The following is a 23,650-nucleotide window of genomic DNA, read 5'->3' as shown; positions in this document are numbered from 1 at the left end:
AATAAACAAATGGGACCTAATTAAACTTAAAATCTTCTGTACAACAAAGGAAACTGTAAGTAAGGTGAAAAGACAGCCTTCAGAATGGGAGAAAATAATAGCAAATGAAGCAACTGACAACTAATCTCAAAAATATACAAGCAACTCCTGCAGCTCAATTCCAGAAAAATAAACGACCCAATCAAAAAATGGGCCAAAGAACTAAATAGACATTTCTCCTTCTTCCTTAAGTGTAAAACTTAAGTATAAGCCTGTTTTGTTAGTTACCTCTCAGTGAAAGTCATCACCTGCAGCAAAATTTTGATGGATCGTTATTGAATTTTCTATTAAGCTATTTTGTAAATTATATGTTTTCCATATTATCATCTGAAGTGGTGATGACACTTTTTTTAAAAATTTGATTAACCATGTGATTGATTTTAGGATCAAAAAGAGTGATAATGAAATACATTTTGTATCTTAGTATTCAAGTTAACAAAATTTTTGTTTCTGGCTCATCCAAACTAGTTTCAAATTTAATTTTCTCTGTAGCACATCTCTCTCTAAATTGCAGATTCAACAACATCCTAGAAAACATCTTAGTTTTCTGAAAAATAATTGATATTGTAATTTATTATATGTTCTCTTGTGATTTGTCTATAAATAACATACTTACAGAGTAGGCAGGAAGGAAAATTCATGCAATGAGATGAATTAACTGGGGTTAGGATAACACCTAATACCCACTGATCTCTGTGAGCCTCTAGTGCTCAGTAAGGACCACTGGCATCGAGGGAGAACCAAGTTCCAGACTTCCTAGACTTGTGACCTATAGTAATTCTTAGAACTTCAAAATAAGATAGGAAATGTCTTCTAATATGTTCCCAGGAATCCAAAGTCAGAGCATAACTTCCTACTTGCATTTTGAGGATATAGCAAGTTTACTTCACATTCTAGAGAAGAGTTAGCCTCACAAAGCCATTGTATTTTGAAATTGGATAATTTGACCCAGAGGGATGGTATGGGGAGGGAGGTGGGAGGGGGGTTCAGGATGGGGAACACATGTGCACACATGGTGGATCCATGTTGATGTATGGCAAAACCAATACAATATTGTAAAGTAATTAGCCTCCAATTAAAATAAATAAATTTTTTTTAAAGTTAGTCTAAGTAGAGAAAGTATTCCTACTTGTGGAGTTGTTAAGGTTGTAGTACTGCTCATAGTGTCTTCCATTTGTTGTGTTTGAACATCCTGTGCTTCAAACTGCAGTATCAAATTTATCCTTTTCAGGGCAGAAATCTGGCATAAATGAATATGGTCATAAGAAAAAACTTACTCTGAAAATATACTATCGGAATATCAATTTATTTATTTATTTACTTTTACCTTTTCAAGGTTCATACTCCTTAGTTTAGCATCCATAGACTTAAATACCTCTGCAATGGACTTGGTTACCTATAAGGCGTATTTAAAAATGACTGAGAATCCTGTAATATAAACAATCTCAAAATTTTTATAGTTTCTTATTTTACTTGTAGATCATCTTACAAAATTATCTACCATTTTATTAACAGTAAAAATGCAGTATGTATTTCTGGTCTAGGCACTAACTATCTTTTATCTATATTCACTTCAACTAATTAGACCTTAGTTGAAAAGCCACTACAAAAATCATTTTCCTCACTAAGCATTTTGACTATATCTCTCCTTCCCATGAAGGACTTTACCAGTAAGTACCCTTGTAGTACCTTGCAACAAGGTGACTTTAGACTTCTGACAATTCTTAATACCTTCAACAACTTAAATCAAAATACTAAGCTTTAATTTGGCCATTGTTACTGCAGTTTCAATTCTGGCTGCCACAGCATCAAACCTAGCACTCATTCTCAAGAACTTAATTGCTTGTTTCTTCTGACAGATTACATCCTCATCATGTATTCATGCAACTTCTATATTTCCCTTCTGAATAGCCTGTTTTTAACAGAGCAGAAGTAAATAGTGGGAAAAAAAATTAAAAACACCAAAAAGAAATACTGGGAGTGAAAGTACAGATATCTTAGAAATGGGAAAACAATGCTCAACTAACCAATTTTTAAAAATATTTAAGAGCTTTTACAATTAGTTTTTTAGCAAATAAAAGGAGAATTTGGGAGCCATCCAAAGATGGTGGAGGAATAGAATGGGGAGACCAATTTCTCCCCCAAAAATTCATCAAAAGATAATTCGAATGTTGTGCAACTTCCACAAAAAAAAAATGTTTGAATGCTGGCAGAGGACACCAGATACCCAGAAAGGCAGCCCAATCTCTTTGAAAGGAGGTAGGATAAAATAGATGGAAACAGAGACAAAAGATTTAGGGATGGAGACTGTCCTGGAGAGGGTGTCATGAATGAGGAGATGTTTCCACGCAGTAGGAAACCCTCTCAGAGGCATGTCTGTGGGAAGCTTTGGAATCTCAGAGGGCAAAAACAAAAACAAACAAACAAACAAAAAAAAAAACAGAATACATGCCAAATTGCAACTATTAGCAAAGAAGTGGTACAGCAGCAAGTGAGGGCTGGGTAGGGAGGCACAGGCTGCATAGTTAGTCCTTAGGGTAAGGACCGGGCCTAAATGTCCTGAGGACAATCTGAGGGAGCTAAAAGAGACAAAAGAAATATATATATATATATATATATATTGCCATTGCTTTCACTGCACAACTGAACAGGTGAGCCTAAATAAGTGGCCACATTCACCCCTTGTGTCAAGGTGGAAATTAGATACTGAAGAAACTTACAAACAGAGGAAGCCAAAATAAACAAAGAAGGGAGAACTGCTCTGGAAGTAACAGGTGCAACAGACTAAGACCCTGCAGTTAATGCTGAGACTGTGCATGTAAGGAACAACCAGAGACCTTGAGAACAAATATAAGCTGGAACAAGGGGCTATCTGACACTGAATTGACCCAACACTGTCTCAACTGCTCCACAGAAGTTCCTAGATATATTTTTTTACTATTATCACTTCTTAACGTTTTTAAAGCATTAGTTCTTTATTATGCCTTTAACTTTCATTTTATAGCCTATTATTACCTTTCAAAAAAACCCTATTTTAAAAAACAAATTCCGTATATATATTTTTTAAATTTTTGTGATTGATTTTGTTTTGTATCTTTTATATTGTATTTTAAAGAGTCTAACCTCTATTCTAGGTTCCCAATCTTTGTTTCCCCATATTTTTTAATCAGTTTTGTACCTGATTAAAGTATCCATTTTCAGTATCCATTTTCACTTAGAGATTTGATTACTGGCTTGATTGCTCACTCCCCTTTTGATTCTCCCTTTTCTCCTCCAGGTCACCTCTATCTCCTTCCTCCCTCTTCTCTTCTCTACATAATTCTGTGAAACTCTCTGGGTGTTATGGGCTATGGAGAGAACTTAGGGATTTGATTACTGACTTGATTGCTCCCTCCCCTTTTGACTCTAACTTTTCTCCTCCTGGTACCTCTATCTCCCTCCTCCCTCTTCTCTTCTGTATATAACTCTATGAATCTCTGTGTGTCCCTGGTTGTGGAAAATTGTTTCACCATTAACCTATGGGTTTTATCTTCTGTGCTGTATGGATGAGAAGTCTTGAGGCTACTGTAATAGATGGATCAAAAGCCAGAGGCAGGAAACTTAACTCCAAAACTTTAGAACATCAGAGAACACCTGACAGCAGAGAACATTAATAGATAAGAGCTCACCCCAAATTCTCCATACCTACACTGAAACCAAGCTTCACCCAAAAGCCAACAATTTCCAGTGTAAGACACACCACACTAATTTTCCAGAAAAACTGGAGCACAACACTGAACATTAAACGACAGGCTGCCCAAAGTCATGCAAACCCATGGACACCTCAAAAGTCACTACTGCACACTTCATTGCACTCCAGAAAGAATAGATCCAGTTCTACCCACCAGAACACAGATGCAAGCTTCCCCAAACAGGAATCCTTGACAAGACACTAGTCCAACTTCACCCATAGGGAGCACACTCCACAATTAAGAAGAATCATGATCTTCCAGCCTGAAGAAGGGGCACCCCAAACACAGCAACCTTAAAAAAAAATGGCAAGGCAGAGAAATATTCAGTGGGTGCAGGAACATGATAGAAACCCACCAAACCAAACCAAATAGGAAGAGATAGGGAGTCTACCTGAAAAAAGAATTCAGAATAATGATAGTAAAGATGATCAAAAACTTGAAAACAAAATGGAGTTACAGATAAATAAACTAGAGACAAGGATTGAGAAGATGCAAGAAATGTTTAACAAGGACCTAGAAGAAATGTCTGCTCACTCCAGTATTCTTGCCTGGAGAGTCCCAAGGACAGAGGAACTTGGGCTACAGTCCATGGGGTCACGAAGAGTCAGACATGACTGTGCAATGACTAACACACAGAAGAAATAAAGTAGAGTCAATCAATAATGAACAATGCAATAACTGAGATTAAAAGCACTCTGGGGGGAACCAACCATGGAACAACTCAGGCAGAAGAGAGGATAAGTGAGTTGGAAGATAGAATTGCGGAAATAAATGAAGCTGAGAGGAAAAAAGAATTAAAAGAAATGGGGACAACCTCAGAGACCTCTGGGACAATGTTAAACGCACCAACATTTGAGTGATAGGTGTCCCAGAAGAAGACAAAAAGAAAGGGCATGAGAAAATACTTGAGGAGATAATAATCCAAAAGTCCCTAAAATGGGGAAAGAAATAGCAACCCAAGTCCAAGAAACCCCTATTTATCCCAAATAGGATAAAGCCAAGGCAAAACAGTGCAAGACACATATTAAACAAAGTAACAAAAATCAAACACAACGAACAAATAATAAAAGCAGCAAGGGAAAAGCAACAAATAACAGACAAGGGGATCCCCATATGGATAACAGCTGATCTTTTAATAGAAACTCTTCAGACCAGAAGGGAATGGCAGGACATACTTAAAGTGATGAAAGAGAGAAACCTACAACCAAGATACTCTGTTGAGCAAGGATCTCATTCAGATATGAAGGAGAAATCAAAAGCTTTACAGACGACCAAAAGCTGAGAGAATTCAGCACCACCACACGAGTTATTCAATAAATGCTAAGGGATGTTACCTAGACAGGAAACACAGAAAAGGTTAATGGAGCTCAAAAAAACAATGTAAATGGTAATGGGAACATCCTTATCAATAATTACCTTAAATATAAATGGGTTAAATGCTCCAACCAAAAAACAAGGACTGGCTGAACGGATACAAAACAAGACCCATACATATGCTATCTACAATAGACCGACAACAAACCTAGGGTTAATGCAGACTGAAAGTGAGGGGATGGAAGAAAATATTTCATGTAAATGGAGACTAAGAGAAAGCAGAGTAGCAATACTCATATCAGATAAAATAGACTTTGAAATCAAATCATGAGAAGAGACAATGAAAGACACTACATAATGATCAAAGGATCAATACAAGAAGATGTAAAAATCATAAATATATATGTGCCCAACATAGTTCAGTTCAGTTCAGTCGCTCAGTCATGTCCAACTTTTTGCAACCCCATGAATCACAGCAGGCCAGGCCTCCCTGTCCATCACCAACTCCCGGAGTTCACTCAGACTCACGTCCATCGAGTCATTGATGCCATCCAGCCATCTCATCCTCTGTCAACTCTTCTCCTCCTGCCCCCAATCCCTCCCAGCATCAGAGTCTTTTCCAATGAGTCAACTCTTCACATGAGGTGGCCTAAGTACTGGAGTTTCAGCTTTAGCATCATTCCTTCCAAAGAAATCCCAGGGCTGATCTCCTTCAGAATAGACAGGTTGGATCTCCTTGCAGTCCAAGGGACTCTCAAGAGTCTTCTCCAACACCACAGTTCAAACGCATCAATTCTTCAGTGCTCAGCCTTCTTCACAGTCCAATTCTCACATCCATACATGACCACAGGAAAAACCATAGCCTTGACTACACGGACCTTAGTCGGCAAAGGAATGTCTCTGATACTATCTAGGTTGATCATAACTTTTCTTCCAAGGAGGAAGCGTCTTTTAATTTCATGGCTGCACTCACCATCTGCAGTGATTTTGGAGCCAAAAAAATAAAAATAAAGTCTAACACTGTTTCCACTGTTTTCCCATCTACTTCCCATGAAGTGATGGGACCGGATGCCATGATCTTCGTTTTCTGAATGTTGAGCTTTAAGCCAACTTTTTCACTCTCCTCTTTCACTTTCATCAATAGGCTTTTTCGTTCCTTTTCACTTTCTGCCATAAGGGTGGTGTCATCTGCATATCTGAAGTTATTGATATTTCTCCCAGCAATCTTGATTCCAGCTTGTGTTTTTTCCAGTCCAGCGTTTCTCATGATGTACTCTGCATATAAGTTAAATAAGCAGGGTGACAATATACAGCCTTGACGTACTCCTTTTCCTATTTGGAACCAGTCTGTTGTTCCATGTCCAATTCTAACTGTTGCTTCCTGACCTGCATACAGATTTTTCAAGAGGCAGGTCAGGTGGTCTGGTATTCCCATCTCTTTCAGAATTTTCCACAGTTTTTTGTGATCCATACAGTCAAAGGCTTTGGCGTAGTCAATAAAGCAGAAATAGATGTTTTTCTGGAACTCATTGTTTTTTACATGATCCAGCAGATGTTGGCAATTTGTTCTCTGGTTCCTCTGCCTTTTCTAAAACCCGCTTGATATCAGGAAGTTCACGGTTCACATATTGCTGAAGCCTGGCTTGGAGACTTTTGAGCATTACTTTACTAGCATGTGAGATGAGTGCAATTTTGCGGTAGTTTGAGCATTCTTTGGCATTGCCTTTCTTTGGAATTGGAATGAAACTGACTTTTTCCAGTCTGGTGGCCACTGCTGAGTTTTCCAATTTTGCTGACATATTGAGTGCAGCACTTTCACAGCATTAGCTTTCAGGATTTGAAACAGCTACACTGGAATTCCATCATCTCCATTAGCTTTGTTCGTAGTGATGCTTTCTGAGGCCCACTTGACTTCATATTCCAGGATGTCTGGCTCTAGATTAGTGATCACACCATCATGATTATCTGGGTCATGAAGATCTTTTTTGTACAGTTCTTCTCTGTATTCTTGCCACCTCTTCTTAATATCTTCTGCTTCTGTTAGGTCCAGACGGTTTCTGTCCTTTATCGGGCCCATCTTTGCATGAAATCTTCCCTTGATATCTCTAATTTTCTTGAAGAGACCTCTAGTCTTTCCCATTCTGTTTTTTTTCCTCTATTTCTTTGCATTGATCACTGAAGAAGGCTTTCTTATCTCTTCTTGCTATTCTTTGGAACTCTGCATTCAGATGCTTATATCTTTCCTTTTCTCCTTTGCTTTTCACCTCTCTTCTTTTCACAGCTATTTGTAAGGCCTCCCCAGACAGCCATTTTGCTTTTTTACATTTCTTTTCCATGGGGATAGTCTTGATCCCTGTCTCCTGTACAGTGTCATAAACCTCTGTCCATAGTTCATCAGGCACTCTATCTATCAGATCTAGGCCCTTAAATCTATTTCTCACTTCCACTGTATAATCATAAGGGATTTAATTTAGGTCATACCTGAATGGTCTAGTGGTTTTCCCTACTTTCTTCAATTTGAGTCTGAATTTGGTAATAAGGAGTTCATGATCTGAGCCACAGTCAACTCCTGGTCTTTTTTTGATTGACTGTATAGAGCTTCTCCATCTTTGGCTGCAAAGAATATAATCAATCTGATTTTGGTGTCAACCATCTGGTGATGTCCATGTGTAGAGTCTTCTCTTGTGTTGTTGGAAGAGGGTGTTTGCTATGACCAGTGCATTTTCTTGGCAAAACTCTATTAGTCTTTGCCCTGCTTCATTCCACATTCCAAGGCCAAATTTGCCTGTTACTCCAGGTGCTTCTTGACTTCCTACTTTTGCATTCCAGTCCCCTATAATGAAAAGGACATAAATCAAAAAGTAAGTCAAAATATGCATAGAAACAACTGAAAATGAAAACATGACAGTCAAAAACCTATGAAACTTAGTAAAAGCAGTGCTAAAAGGGAAGTTCATAGCAATACAAGCCTATCTCAAGAAACAAGAGAAACATCAAATAAACAACCTATGTTTACACCTAAAGCGACTAGAAAAAGCAGACATAGTTAGTAGAAGGAAGGAAATTATAAATATCAGGGCAGAAATAATTGGGGAAATAATGAATGAGAGTATAGCAAATATTAACAAAACTAAAAGCACATTGTTTGAAAAGATAAATAAAATAAACAAAGCATTAGCCAGACTCATCAAGAAGAAAAAGGAGAAGAACCAAATCAATAAAAAATTAGAAATGAAAATGGAGAAATCACAACAGACAACACAGAAATTTAAAAATATCATGAGACTACTATGTGCAATTATATACCAATAAAATGGACAACTAGGAAGACAAATTCTTAGAAATGTATCAGTTCAGTTCAGTTCAGTCTCTCAGTCGTGTCCCATGAATTGTGACCCCATGAATTGCAGCACACCAGGCCTCCCTGTCTATCACCAACTCCTGGAGTTCACACAAACTCACGTTCATTGAGTCGGTGATGGCATCTAGCCATCTCATCTTCTGTTGTCTCCTTCTTCTCCTGCCCCCAATCCCTCCCAGCATCAGAGTCTTCTCCAATGAATCAACTCTTCACATGAGGTGGCCAAAGTACTGGAGTTTTAGCTTTAGCATCATTCCTTCCAAAGAACACCCAGGACTGATCTCCATTAGAATGGACTGCTTGGATCTCCTTGAAGTCCAAGGGACTCTCAAGAGTCTTCTCCAACACCACAGTTCAAAAACATCAATTCTTCGGTGCTCAGCCCTCTTCAAAGTCCAACTCTCACATCCATACATGACTACTGGAAAAACCATAGCCTTGACTAGACGGACCTTTGTTGGCAAAGTAATGTCTCTGCTTTTAAATATGCTATGTAGGTTGGTCATAACTTTCCTTCCAAGGAGTAAGTGTCTTTTAATTTCATGGCTGCACTCACCATCTGCAGTGATTTTGGAGCCCCCCAAAATAAAGTCTGACACTGTTTCCACTGTTTCCCCATCTACTTCCCATGAAGTGATGGGACCAGATGCCATGATCTTAGTTTTCTGAATGTTGAGCTTTAAGCCAACTTTTTCACTCTCCTCTTTCACTCTCATCAAGAGGCTTTTTAGTTCCTCTTCACTTTCTGCCCTAAGGGTGGTGTCATCTGCATATCTGAGGTTATTGATATTTCTCCCGGCAATCTTGATTCCAGCTTGTGCTTCTTCCAGCCCAACATTTCTCATGATGTACTCTGCATATAAGTTAAATAAGCAGGGTGACAATATACAGCCTTGACATACTCCTTTTCCCATTTGGAAACAGTCTGTTGTGTTATAACTTTCCAAAATTGAATCAGGAAGAAATAGAAAATCTTAACATTCCATCACAAGAACAGAATTTGAAACTGTAATAAAATGCCTTCCACCAAAAGTCCAGGACCAGTTGGCTTCACAGGTGAATTCTACCACAAATTTACAGAAGAGCTGAAAACTATCCCACTCAATTTCTTTCTGAAAACTGCAGAGGAAGGTAAACTCCCAAACTCATTCTATGAGTCCACCAACAGTCAAACACCAAACCCAAAGTTGCTACAAAAAAAAAAAAAAAAAAACTACAGACCAATATCACTGATGAACATAGATGCAAAAATACTCAACAAAATTCTAGCAAACACAATTCAAGAACATATTAAAGGATTATTCATCTGACCAAGTGTGCTTTATCCCAGGGATGCAAGGATTCTTCCAATATTCACCAAAAAAATCAATATGACATACCATATTAACAAACTGAAAGATAAAAACCATATTATTATCTCAATAGATTAAGAGAAAGGCTTCAACAAAATTCAACACTCATTATCATAAAAATTCTCCAGAAAGCAGGCATAGAAGGAACATAGCTCAACATAATAAAAGCCATATATGACAAACCCACAGCAAACATTATCCTCAGTGGTGAGAAATTGAAAGCATTTACTCTAAAGTCAGGAATAAGACAATGATGCCCACTCTAACCACTAATATTCAACATAGTTGTGGAAGTCTTAGCCACCACTATCAAAGAATAAAAAGAAATAAAAGAATCCAGATTAAAAAAGAAACAGTAAAACTCTCACTGTTTGTAGATGACATTACCCTCTACATGAAGTGAAGTGAAGTTGCTCAGTCGTGTCCGACTCTTTGTGACCCCATGGACACCAGGCTCCTCTGCCCATGGGATTTTCTAGGCAAGAGTCCTGGAATGGGTTGCCATTTCCTTCTCCAGGAAACTTCCCAACCCAGGGATCGAACCCAGGTCTCCCACACTGTAGACAGATACTTTACTATCTGAGCCACCATCCTCTACATAGAAAACCCCAAAGATACCACCATAAAATTACTAAAGCAAATCAATGAACATAGCAAACTTGGAGGATATAAAAATTAATGCACAGAAATCCCTTGTATTCTTATACACTAACAATGAAAAAACAGAAAGAGAATTTAAGGAAATAATCCCATTTGCCAGTGCAACACAAAGAATACAATAGTTAGGAATAAATTCACCTAAAGAAACAAAAGACCTATATATAGAAAACTATAAAACCTTGATGAAAGAAATCAAAGATGACAAAATAGATGGAGAAATATACCATGTTTGTGGATTGGAAGAATCAACATGGTGAAAATGAGTATACAACCCAAAGCAATCTATAGATTCAACTCAATCCTTATGAACTAACCAAACATATTTTTCACAGAACTAGAACAAATAACTTAACAATTCATATGGAAACATAAAAAACCTCAAATAGACAAAACAGTCTTGAGAAAGAAGAATGGAACTGGAGAAATCAACCTGCCTAACTTCAGATTATACTACAAAGCTACAGTCATCAAGACAGCATAGTACTGGTGTGAAGAGAGAAATATAGATCAATGGAACAAACTAGAAAGCCCAGAAATGAATCCACACACCTACAGACAATTTATTTTTGACAAAGGAGGCAAGAATATACAATGGAGAAAAGACAATCTCTTCAACACGTGGTGCTGGGAAAACTGATCAACCACCTGTAAAAGAATGAAACTAGAACACTTTCTAACACCATACACAAAAATAAAACCAAAATGAATTAAAGATATAAACTTAAGACCAGAAACTATAAACCTCTTAGAGGAAAACATAGGCCTAGCATTCTCTGACATAAATCACAGCAAGAACCTCTCTGACCCACCTCCCTGAGTAACGGAAATAAAAACAAAAATAAACAAATGGCTGAGTAATACTCCATTGTGTATATGTACCACAGCTTTCTTATCCATTCATCTGCTGATGCACATCTAGTTTGTTTCCATGTCCTGGCTATTATAAACAGTGCTGCGATGAACATTGGAGTACATGTGTCTCTTTCAATTCTGGTTTCCTCAGTGTGTATGCCCAGCAGTGGGATTGCTGGGTCATAAGGCAGTTCTATTTGCAATTTTTTAAAGGAATCTCCACACTGTTCTCCATAGTGGCTGTACTAGTTTGCATTCCCACCAACAGTGTAGGAGGGTTCCCTTTTCTCCACACCCTCTCAAGCATTTATTGCTTGCAGATTTTTGGATCGCAGACATTCTGACTGGTGTGAAGTGGTACCTCATTGTGGTTTTGATTTGCATTTCTCTAATAATGAGTGACGTTGAGCATCAGGACAGCAAAAGAGACACAGATGTGTATAGCGGACTTTTGGACTCAGAGGGAGAGGGAGAGGGTGAGATGATTTAGGAGAATGGCATTGAAACATGTATAATATCATATAAGAATTGAATCGCCAGTCTATGTCCGATGCAGAATACGGCATGCTTGGGGCTGGTACACGGGGATGACCCAGAGAGATGTTGTGGGGAGGGGGGTGGGAGGGGGGTCCATGTTTGGGAATGCATGTACATCCGTGGTGGATTCATGTCAATGTATGGCAAAACCAATACGGAATTGTAAAGTAAAATTTAAAAAAAAAAAAGGGACGTAATTAAACTTAAAAGCTTTTGCACAACGAAGGAAATGCTAAACGAGATGAAAAGGCAGGCTTCAGAATGGGAGAAAATAATAACAAATGTAACTGACAATGAATTAATCTACAAAATATAAAAGTAACACATGAAGTTCAATACCAGAAAAACAAATGACCCAGTCAAAAAGTGGGCTGAAGAACTAGACATACAGTTCCCCAAAGAAGACATACTGGTGGCTAATAAACACATGAAAAGATGCTTAACATCACATAAATGCAAATCAAAACCACAATGAGGTACCATCTTACACCAGTCAGAATGGCTGCCATCAAGCTGAGCACCGAAAAATTGATGCTTTTGAACTGTGGTGTTGCAGAAGACTCATGAGAGCCCCTTGAACTGCAAGGAGATCCAACCACTTCATCCTAAAGGAAATCAGTCTTGAACATTCATTGGAAGGACTGACGCTGAAGCTGAAACGCCAATATTTTGGCTACCTGATGTGAAGAACTGACTCATGTGAAAAGACCCTGATTCTGGGAAAGATTGAAAGTGGGAGGAGAAGGGGATGACAGAGGATGAGATGGTTAGATGGCATCACCGACTCAATGGACATAGTTTGAGTAAACTCCAGGAGTTGGTGATGGACAGGGAGGCCTGGTGTGCTGCAATCCATGGGGTCACAAAGAGTTGGATACTACTGAGCAACTGAACTGAACTGAAGTGAACTGAAAAAATCTACAAATAAATGCCAGAGAGGGTGTGGAGAAAAGAGAACCCTCTTACACTGTTGGTGGTCATTAAAACTAGTATAGCCACTATGGAAAACTTTGTGGAGATTCCTTATAAAATTGGAAATAGAACTGCCATACAACCCAGCAATGTCACTGCTTGGCATACACACCAAAGGAAATCAGAAATGAAAGAGACTCATTTACCCCAATGTTCATTTCAGCACTGTTTACAGTAGCAAGGACACGGAAGCAACCTAGATGTCCATTGTCAGACAAATGGATCAGGAATTTGTGGTACATTTACACAATGGAACAATACTCAGCTATAGAAAATAACTCATTTGAGTCATTTGTAATGAGGTGAGTGTAGTGAAGTGAAGTGAAGTGAAGTGAAAGTCACTCAGTCGTGTCTGACTCTTTGTGACCCCATGGGCTATACAGCCCATGGAATTCTCTAGACCAGAATACTGGAGTGGGTAGCCTTTCCCTTCTCCAGGGGATCTTTCCAACCCAGGGATCGAACACAGGTCTCCCACATTGCAGGTGGATTCTTTACCAGCTGAGCCTCAAGGGAAGCCCAATGAGGTGGATGAAATTGGAGCCTATTATAGACAGTGTAGTAAATCAGAAAGAGAAACACCAATATAGTATATTAACACATATACATGGAATTTAGAAAAATGGTAATGATGATCCTATGTGCAAGACAGCAAAAGAGGCACAGATGTAAAAAAAAAGGTTTTCAGACTCTATGGGAGCAGGTGAGATTGGCATGATTTGAGAGAATAACATTGAAACATGTATATTACCATTTGTAAAATAGATGATCAGTGCAAGTTTGATGCATAAAGCAGGGCATTCAAAGCTGGTGTTCTGGGACAACCCAGAGGGATGGGGTGGGGACAGAGGTGAGAAGGGGGTTCAGGATTGGGGAACATATGTGCATCCATGGCTGATTCATGTCAATATATGGCAAAAACCACCACAATATTGTAAAGTAATTAGCCTCCAATTAAAGTAAATAAATTTAAATTTAAAAAAGACTCTCTCTCTATATATATATACTTAATTTTGCCTAAAATAGAATTTATAGTTCTTTATTTTTATTTATGATTAGAAGTTATATGCTTGTTAATATTTTAAGAAATTAGAAGATAAAGTTCAAAATTTTTTATTTTTCCCATAATCACTCAGCCATTGCCACTTATTAATATTTTAGTGTAAAGTATTCCAACTACATAAACCTATAAATTACAAAAGTACATGCATAACAGCATACTGTTTTCTCACCTAATTAAAAACTTTTTAAGTCAATAAGTATATGACAACATCATCATTTCTAGCAGCTGTCTTATATGGATATACCATTAACCAGGGCTTTTATTGTGTGATAAAACTAATGATATAGTACATAAAATTATTATAGATATTACACAGACATAAGCAATTCATTTTAAGTATGCATTTATTTAAATTTATATGTGAAATGGATGTAACTAGTACAGATACATGCTTCTTGCTACATTGCAATAGCTATGACCAGAGGTAAAGTTAAAAGTCAATTTAAAGAAAAATATTAAATATACCAGAGTCAAAGGGTACATAAGTGACTGAAATTAGAGAACATGAATCAATTAATATACCTGTTTGATGGGTATGCAGTTTGTTTCCAGTTCTTCAATAATATAAACAGCAATGTGATCAATATATTAGTACATGCAACCTCACTTTCCAAGTTTTTTCTAGATAACATCCGTAACCACACAGTTACATTTTTTTCCTGTGATGAGAACTTATAAGATCTGACTCTTAAAAGTGAAAGTGAAGTTCCTCAGTCCTGTATGACTCTTTGCAATCCCATGGACTGTAGCCTACCAGGTTCCTCCATCAATGGGATTCTCCAGGCAAGAATACTAGAGTGGCTTGCCATTTCCTTCTCCAGGAGACCTTCCTGACCCAGGGATTGAACCCAGGTCTCCTGCATTGTAGGCAAACGCTTTACCATTTGAGCCACCAGGGCAGTGTAACTTTTAAATATGCAATATAGTATAAACTATAGTCACAGTTCTGTGCATTATATCCCCAGGCCTCATTTCATAACTGAAAGTTAGTTCCTTTCAGCCATCTTCATCCATTTCACACCCCCAACCTCTTCCTCTGGCAACTACAAATCTATCTTCTTTTTCCATGATTTTTTTTGAGATTTCACATAATTTAGATTGTATGTCATTTGCCTATCTCTGTCTGATTTATTTCATCTAGAAGATGCTCAAGATCCATCCATGTTGCTGCAAATGGCAGACTGTTCTTACTTTTTATCAGTGAATAATGAAAAGGCAAAAAGATAGAACACTGAAAGATGAACTCCGGGTCGGTAGGTGCCCAATATACTACTGGGGATCAGTGGAGAAACAAAGCCAGAAAGAATGAAGGGATGGAGAAAAAGCAAAAACAACACCCAGTTGTGAATGGGACTGGTGGTGGAAGCAGGGTTTGTGCTGTAAAGAACAATATTGCATAGGAACCTGGAATGTTAGGTCCATGAATCAAGGCAAATTGGAAGTGGTCAAACAGGAGATGATAAGACTGAACAATGACATTCTAGGAATCAGTGAACTAAGATGGACTGGAATGGGTGAATTTAACTCAGATGACCATTATATCTACTACTGTGGACAAAAATCCCTTAGAAGAAATGGAGTAGCTATCATAGTCAACAAAAGAGTCCAAAATTCAGTATTTGGATGCAATCTAAAAAACGACAGAATGAACTCTGTTCGTTTCCAAGGCAAACCATTCATTATCACGGTAATCCAAGTCTATGTCCCAACCAGTAACACTGAAGAAGTGGAAGCTGAACAGTTCTATGAAGATCTACAAGAACTTCTAGAATGAACGCCCAAAAAACATGTCCTTTTCATTATAGGGGATGGGAATGCAAAAGTAGGACTTCAAGAAACACCTGGAGTAACAGGCAAATTTGCCCTTGGAGTACAGAATGAAGCAGGGCAAAGGCTAATAGAGTTCTGCCAAAAGAATTCACTGGTCATAGCAAACACCCTCTTCCAACAACACAAGAGAAGACTCTACACATGGACATCACCAGATGGTCGACACCAAAATCAGATTGATTATATTCTTTGCAGCCAAAGATGCAGAAGCTCTACACAGTCAACAAAAAGAAGACCAGGAGCTGACTGTGGCTCAGATCATGAACTCCTTATTGCCAAATTCAGACTGAAATTGAAGAAAGTAGGAAAATCACTAGACCATTCAGGTATGACCTAAATCAAATCCCTTATGATTATACAGTGGAAGTGAGAAATAGATTTAAGGGCCTAGATCTGATAGATAGAGTGCCTGATGAACTATGGACAGAGGTTTATGACACTGTACAGGAGACAGGGATCAAGACCATCCCCAAGAAATAAAAATGTAAAAAAGCAAAATGGCTGTCTGGGGAGGCCTTACAAATAGCTGTGAAAAGAAGAGAGGCGAAAAGCAAAGGAGAAAAGGAAAGATATAAGCATCTGAATGCAGAGTTCCAAAGAATAGCAAGGAGAGATAAGAAAGGCTTCTTCAGCAATCAATGCAAAGAAATAGAGGAAAACAACAGAATGGGAAAGACTAGAGATCTCTTCAAGAAAATTAGACGGGAACATTACATGCAAAGATGGGCTCGATAAAGGACAGAAATGGTATGGACCTAACAGAAGCAGAAGATATTAAGAAGAGGTGGCAAGAATACACAGAAAAACTGTACAAAAATGATCTTCACGACCCAGATAATCATAATGGTGTGATCACTCACCTAGAGCCAGACATCCTGGAATGCAAAGTTGAGTGGGCCTTAGGAAACATCACTATGAACAAAGGTAGTGGAGGTGATGGAATTCCAGTTGAGCTATTTCAAACTGTAAAAGATGATGCTATGAAAATGTTGCACTCAATATGCCAGTAAATTTGGAAAACTTAGTAGTGGTCACAGTACTGGAAAATGTTGGTTTTCATTCCAGTCCCAAAGAAAGGCAGTGGCAAAGAATGTTCAAACTACCTCACAATTGCACTCATCTCACACGATAGTAAAGTAATTCTCAAAATCCTCCAAGCCAGGCTTCAACAGTACGTGAACCGTGAACTTCTAAAAGTTCAAGCTGGTTTTAGAAAAGGCAGAGGAACCAGAGATCAAATCTCCAACATCCAGTGAATCATCAAAAAAGCAAGAGAGTTCCAGAAAAAGAACATCTCTTTCTGCTTTATTGACTATGCCAAAGCTTTTGACTCTATAGATCACAGCAAACTGTGGAACATTCTTAAAGAGATGGGACTATCAGACCACCTCACCTGCCTCTTGAGAAACCTGTAGGCAGGTCAGGAATCAACAGTTAGAACTGGACATGGAACAACAGACTGGTTCCAAATAGGAAAAGGAGTACATCAAGGCTGTATATTGTCACCCTGCTTATTTAACTTATATGCAGAGTATATAATGGGAAACACTGGGCTGGATGAAGCATAAGCTGGAATCAAGATCGCCAGGAGAAATACCAATAACCTCAGATATGTATATAACACCACCCTTATGTCAGAATGTGAAGAACAAAAGAGCCTCTTGATGAAAGTGAAAGAGGAGAACAAAAATAGTTGGCTTAAAGCACAACATTCAGAAAACAAAGATCATGGCATCCAGTCTCAGCACTTCATGGTAAATAGATCAAGAAACCTGGAAATAGTGGCAGACTTTATTTTTTTTGCACTCCAAAATCGCTGCAGATGGTGACTGCAGTCATGAATTAAAAGACGCTTACTCCTAGGAAGAAAATTTATGACCAACCTAGACAGCATGTTAAAAAGCAGAGACATTACTTTGTCAACAAAGGTCAGTCTAGTCAAGGCCATGGTTTTTCCAGTAGTCATGTATGGATATGAGAGCTGGAGTATAAAGAAAGTTGAGTGGCAAAGAATTGATGCTTTTGAAGTGTGGTGTTGGAGAAGACTCTTGAGAGTCCCTTGGACTGCAAGGAGATCCAACCAGTTCATCCTAAAGGAAATCAGTCCTGAATATTCATTGGAAAGACTGATGTTGAAGATGAAATTCCAATATTTTAGCCGCCCAATGTAAAGAGCTGACTCACTGGAAAAGACTGTGATGCTGGGAAAGAATGAAGGCGGGACGAGAAGGGGATAACAGAGGATGAGATGGTTGTATGACATCAACGACTCAGTGGAAATGAGATTGAGTAAATCCAGGAGATGGTGATGAACAGGGACGCCTGGCATGCTGCAGTCCATGGGGTGGCAAAGAGTCGGGCAGAACTAAGTGACTGAACTGAACTGAACTGACAGTGCAATTTTCATATCCATACATGACTACTGAAAAACCATAATTTAGACTACACAGACCTTTCTCGGAATAGCAGTGCTTTTTAATATGCTGTCTAGGTTTGTCCTAGATTTTCTTCCAAGGAGCAAACGTTTTTTACTTTTGTGGCTGCAGTCAACATCTGCAGTGATTTTGGAGCCCAAGAAAACAGTCTGTCATGGTTTCCATTGTTTCTTCATCTATTTGACATGAAGTGATGGAACCAGATGCCATGATCTTAGTTTTTTAAATGTTGAGTTTTAAGCCAGCTTTTTCACTCTCTTTCATCTTCATCAAGAGGCTCTTTCTTTCCTCTATGCTTTCTGCAATTATGGCGTCATCATCTGCATGTCTATGGTTATTGATATTTCTCCAAGTGATCTTGATTCCAGCTTATGCTTCATCCAGCCTGGTATTTGACACTATGTACTCTGCATAAAAGTTAAATAAGTACCTTTGGCTGATTCTTGTTAATGTATGGCAATAAACCACCACACTATTGTAAAGTAATTAGCCTTCAACTAAAATAAATTAATTAGTTAAAAAATAAACAGTATGACAATATATGGCCTTGATGTACTCCTTTCCCAATTTGGAACCAGCCCGTGGTTCAATGTTCAGCTCTAACTATTGCTTCTTGACCTGCATACAGGTTCCTCATGGGGCAGGTAAGATAGTCTGGTATTCCTGTCTCTTTAAGAATTTTCCGTATTTCATTGTGATTCACACAGTCAAAGACTTTATTGTATTCAGTGAAGCAATAGATATTTTTCTGAATTTCCCTTGCTTTTTCTATGATCAAATGGATTTGGCAGTTTGATCTCTGCTTCCTCTGCCTTTTCTAAATCCAGCTTGAACATCTGGAAGTTCTAGGTTCACTTAGTGTTGAACCCTGGCTTGGAGAATTTTGAGCATTACTTTGCTAGCATGTGAAATGAGTATAATTGTGAAGTAGTTTGAATATTTTTTGGCAGTGCCCTCCTTTGGCATTGGAATGAAAAGTGATCTTTTCCAGTTCTGTGACCACTGCTGAGTTTTCCAAGTTTGCTGGCATATTGAGTGCAACTCTTTAATACCATCGTATTTTAGGATTTGAAATAGCTCAGCTGGAATTTCATCACCTCCACTAGCATTGTTCGTAGTGATGTTTCCTAAGATCCACTTGAATTCCCACTCCAAGATGTCTGGATCTAGGTGAGCGATCACACCATCGTGGTTATCTGGGTCATTAAGATCTTTTTTGTATAGTTCTTTTGTGTGTATTCTTGCCACTTCTTCTTAATATCTTCTGCTTCTGTTAGGTCCATACCATTTCTGTCCTTTATCGAGCCCACCTTTGCATGAAATGTTCCTTTGGTAACTCTAATTTTCTTGAAGAGATCTCTAGTCTTACCCATTCTGTTGTTTTCCTCTATGTCTTTGCATTGATCACTGAGGAAGGCTTCCTTATATCTCCTTGCTATCCTTTGGAATTCTGCATTCAGATGGGTATATTTTTCCTTTTCTCCTTTGCCTTTAGCTTCTCTTCTTTTCTTAGCTTAAGAACTAAGCCTTCCTCAGACAACCATTTTGCCTTTTTGCATATATTTTCCTTAGGCATGCTTTTGATCACTGCCTCCTGTACAGTGAACCTCCACCCATAGTTCTTCAGGCACTCTGTCTATCAGGTCTAATCTCTTGAATGTATTTGTCACTTCCACTTTATAATCGTAAGGAATTTGATTTAGGTCATATCTGAATGGTCTAGTGGTTTTCTCTACTTTCTTCAATTTCAGCCTGAATTTTGCAATAAGGAGTTCATGATATGAGCCACAGTCAGCTCCAGGTCTTGTTTTTGCTGATTGTATGGAGCTTCTCCATCTTCAGCTGCAAAGAATATCATCAATCTGATTTCAGTACTGACCACCTGGTGATGTCCATGTGTAGAGTTTTCTCTTGTGTTCTACCCTTTAGTAAAAGGCAAAATATACTGTAAGAAAAAGACCCTCAATTTTAAATTTATATGTAAAAAAAAAGGTGTGTTTCCCCCGGGCCGGGCCGGGGGGGGGGGCTTCCTTAGTGGCTCAGTGGTAAAGAATCCACCCGCCAGTGCAGGAGACATAGGTACAATTCCTGGTCCAGAGAGATCCCACATACCAAGGAGCAACTAAGTTTGTGAGCCATGACTATTGAGCCTCTGCTCTAGAGCCTAAAGGCACAACCCCTGAGAGCCTCATGCCTTAGTGCCAGTGCCACACAATGAGAGAAGTCACCGCAAAGAGAAGTCCATACACTGCAACTAGAGAATAGACTCTGCTCACTATAAGAAAAGGCTACGTATCAATGAAGACTCAGAACAGCCAAAAATAAATAATTTTTTTTAATATATAGGGTTTTTTTTAGAAAAATAAACATATACTATATAGTTTAAAGGGCTGATTTTTGGCTTGATTATATTATTATCAGAAAATAAGAATTATTTGATTATTTACCAAAGCTAAACCATAAATTTAATCTTGTTTATCTCTCAGTACCTTCAGGATTTTAACACCTTATATTTATAGATAATAAGAGGAACGGCTTTGCTACATTGAGTATTATTCACAACAACAGATGCACCTAGAATTGCTAACAAAATAAATATATGTGAATGAAATCTCGGTAATTTTAATGTATCATATACTTTATGTTTTAAAATAAGAATTATCAAATTTAGCTAGATGACTGAGAAAATTATAGCTCCCGTTATGAATAGGGTTTTTCAACCTAAGCACTATTGATATTTTGGGCTAGGTCATACTTTTTTGTCGGGGATGTCCAGGAAGTTTATCAGCATTCTCTGCCTGTACCCACTAGAGAAAACAAGTAATCCCCTCCCCATGCCTTGAATTGCAACAGATAAAAATGTCTCCAGACATTGTCAAATGTCACCTGAGGTGGGGAAGAGGCAAAATCAAACCCTGATGAGAATCTGAATCACTGATATAGATGAAAATAAAGAAAGAAAATTAAATGAGTTTCTCATTTCTCAAATCATTTCCCAAATAGAATTGCTGTTTCTGTAGAAAAAGCCACTATATTTAAAAGCTGGATTAAGAAGACAAATATTTTAGATGAATCCACATAATTCATATATTCATTGCTGTTTCTAAAGAATGATTTAATGTTCCCTTAAAACTGAAATTTACTATAAACTGCAAATACTGAGGACTGACTGTGTTGCTATTATTCAGTCACTAAGTCATGTCTGACTCTTTGCGACCCCATGTACTGCAGCACACCAGACTTCCCTGTCCTTTACTATCTCCAGGAGTTTGCTCAAACTCATGTCCATTGGGTCAGTGATGCTAATCTAACCATATGATCCTCTGCTGCTCTCTTCTCTTGTCCTTAATCTTTCCCAGCACCAAGGTCTTTTCCAGTGTATTGACTCTTGGCATTAGGTGGACAAAGTATTAGAGCTTCAGCTTCAGCATCAGTCATTCCAATGAATACTCAGAGTTGATTTCCTTTTGGATTGACTGGTGTGCTCTCCAGGCAGTCCAAGGGACTCACAAGAGTCTTCTGCAACACCACAGTTCAAAAGTATTATTTCTTTTGTACTCAGCCTTCTTTATGGGCCAACTCTCACATCCATACATGACTACTGGATAAACCATAGCTTTGACTGTATGGACTTTGTGCGCTTTTTAATATGCTGTCTAGGTTTTGTTATAGCTTTACTTCCAAGGAGGAAGTGTCTTTTAATTTTGTGGCTGCAGTTGAGAGGGTTAACAGGTAGGAAGGCCAGAGGTCCCCAGGTTGCAGGAGGAAATAAACTGCAAGTGTCAGATTTTGTTGTTCCTTTTCTACACAAAATTAAAAGAGGCTTGCTTCTTTTAATTTTGTGTTGAGGAAGCCTGGTTCAGCCTGAAGTTTTCTCATACCTTGGGCTAATCAATGCGTTTTTCTTATGGACATGTTTTCTTAAGCTATGTTAGTGAAACTATTTATTTGCTTTGGAATCTGCCTTTCTTCAAATTTGTTCTGCCTAAGACTAAATTTTTTCTTTTCTCAAACCTTGGGCTGATAATCACTCAACAAACCCATATTCATGCCAATTGTTTTATGACCCAGGATGACACACCTTGTGCCATTCTATCTCAAAAATGCATATTGTGGGAGACAGGATCTGGTAAAACTCCCTCAGCCTTGAGGTGTCTCTCTTATTTGATTAGCAGCTTGCTTGCTCCTTGGAAGAAAAGCTATGACCAATCGAGACAGCATATAAAAAAGTGGAGATATTACTTTACTGACAAAGGTCCATCTAGTCAAAGCTATGGCTTTTCCAGTAGTCATGTATGGATGTGAGAGTTGGACCATAAAGAAAGCTGAGTGCCAAAGAATTGATGGTTTTGAACTGTGTTGTTGGCAAAGACTCTTGAGAGTCCCTTGGACTGCAAGGGGATCCAACCAGTCCATCCTAAAGGAAGTCAGTCCTGAATATTCATTGGAAGGACTGATGCTAAAGCTGAAACTCCAATACTCTGGCCACCTGATGCGAACAGCTGACTCATTGGAAAAGACACTGATGTTGGGAAAGATTGAAGGTGGGAGGAGAAGGGTACAACAGAGGATGAGATGGTTGGATGACATCAGCGACTCAATGGACATGAGGTTGAGCAAGCTCTGGGAGTTGGTGATGGACAGGGAAGCCTGGAATGCTGCAGTCCATGGGATCAAAAAGAGTCAAGACACGACTGAGGGACTCAACTGAACAGACATAAAATGTCTTCCTAAAAACTAGCAAGGGGGCATTCTTTCTCTGCCCTTCTGATGTCTATGTCAGAAGCTTTCTCTCTTTTATAATTTAACAAAATTCTCATACACAGAAAGGTCCACATGGTCAAGTCTCATCTCTGGCCCTGGATCAAAATCCTCTCCTCCAGAAGCCACCAATCCTGCATAGCACATGGCTCACAGCTGCAACCTTTCACAATCACATCCACAGTGATTTTGGAGTTCAGGAAAATAAAATCTCACTGTTTCCACTTTTTGACCATCTATTTGCCATGAAATGATGGGACAGGATGCCACGATCATAGTTTTTTGAACGTTGAGTTTTAAGCCAGCTTTTTCACTCTCCTCTTTCACCCCCCTCAAGAGGCTCTTTAGTTTCTCTTCATATTCTGCCATTAGAGTGGTATAATCTACATATGTGAAGTTGCTGATATTTCTGCCAGTAATCTTGATTCCAGTCTGTAATTCACCCAGCCCAGCATTTCACATGATGTACTCTGCATAAAGTTAAGGGTGACAATGTAAAGCCTTGACCTACTCCTGTCCTAATTTTGAACCAGTCAGTTGTTCCATGTAAGATTCTGTTTCTTCTTGACCCACATAGAGGTTTATTAGGAGACAGGTAAGATAGTCTGGTATTCCTGTGTCTTTTAAGAATTTTTACAGTTTGTTGTGATATAAGAAGTCAAAAGCTTTAGTGTAGTCAATGAAGCAGAAGTAGATGTATCTCTGGAATTCCCTTGCTTTCTCTATGATTCAACACATGTTGG

At 38.5% G+C, this 23,650-nt stretch overlaps 1 long non-coding RNA gene across 1 annotated transcript; it reads left to right on the top strand.

The window, feature by feature from the left end:
• Positions 1–1,017: 1,017 nt before the first annotated feature.
• On the top strand, positions 1,018–18,673 carry LOC120881920. Its single transcript, XR_005725360.1, has 3 exons — positions 1,018–1,043; positions 16,636–16,638; positions 18,574–18,673. It is a non-coding gene; the product is annotated as an uncharacterized LOC120881920 (long non-coding RNA).
• The last annotated feature ends 4,977 nt before the right edge of the window (positions 18,674–23,650 follow it).

Source organism: Oryx dammah, unplaced genomic scaffold, assembly GCF_014754425.2.
Source record: "Oryx dammah isolate SB20612 unplaced genomic scaffold, SCBI_Odam_1.1 HiC_scaffold_23, whole genome shotgun sequence".
Lineage (NCBI taxonomy): Eukaryota > Metazoa > Chordata > Mammalia > Artiodactyla > Bovidae > Oryx > Oryx dammah.
This window is presented reverse-complemented; position numbering and strand designations above follow the sequence as displayed.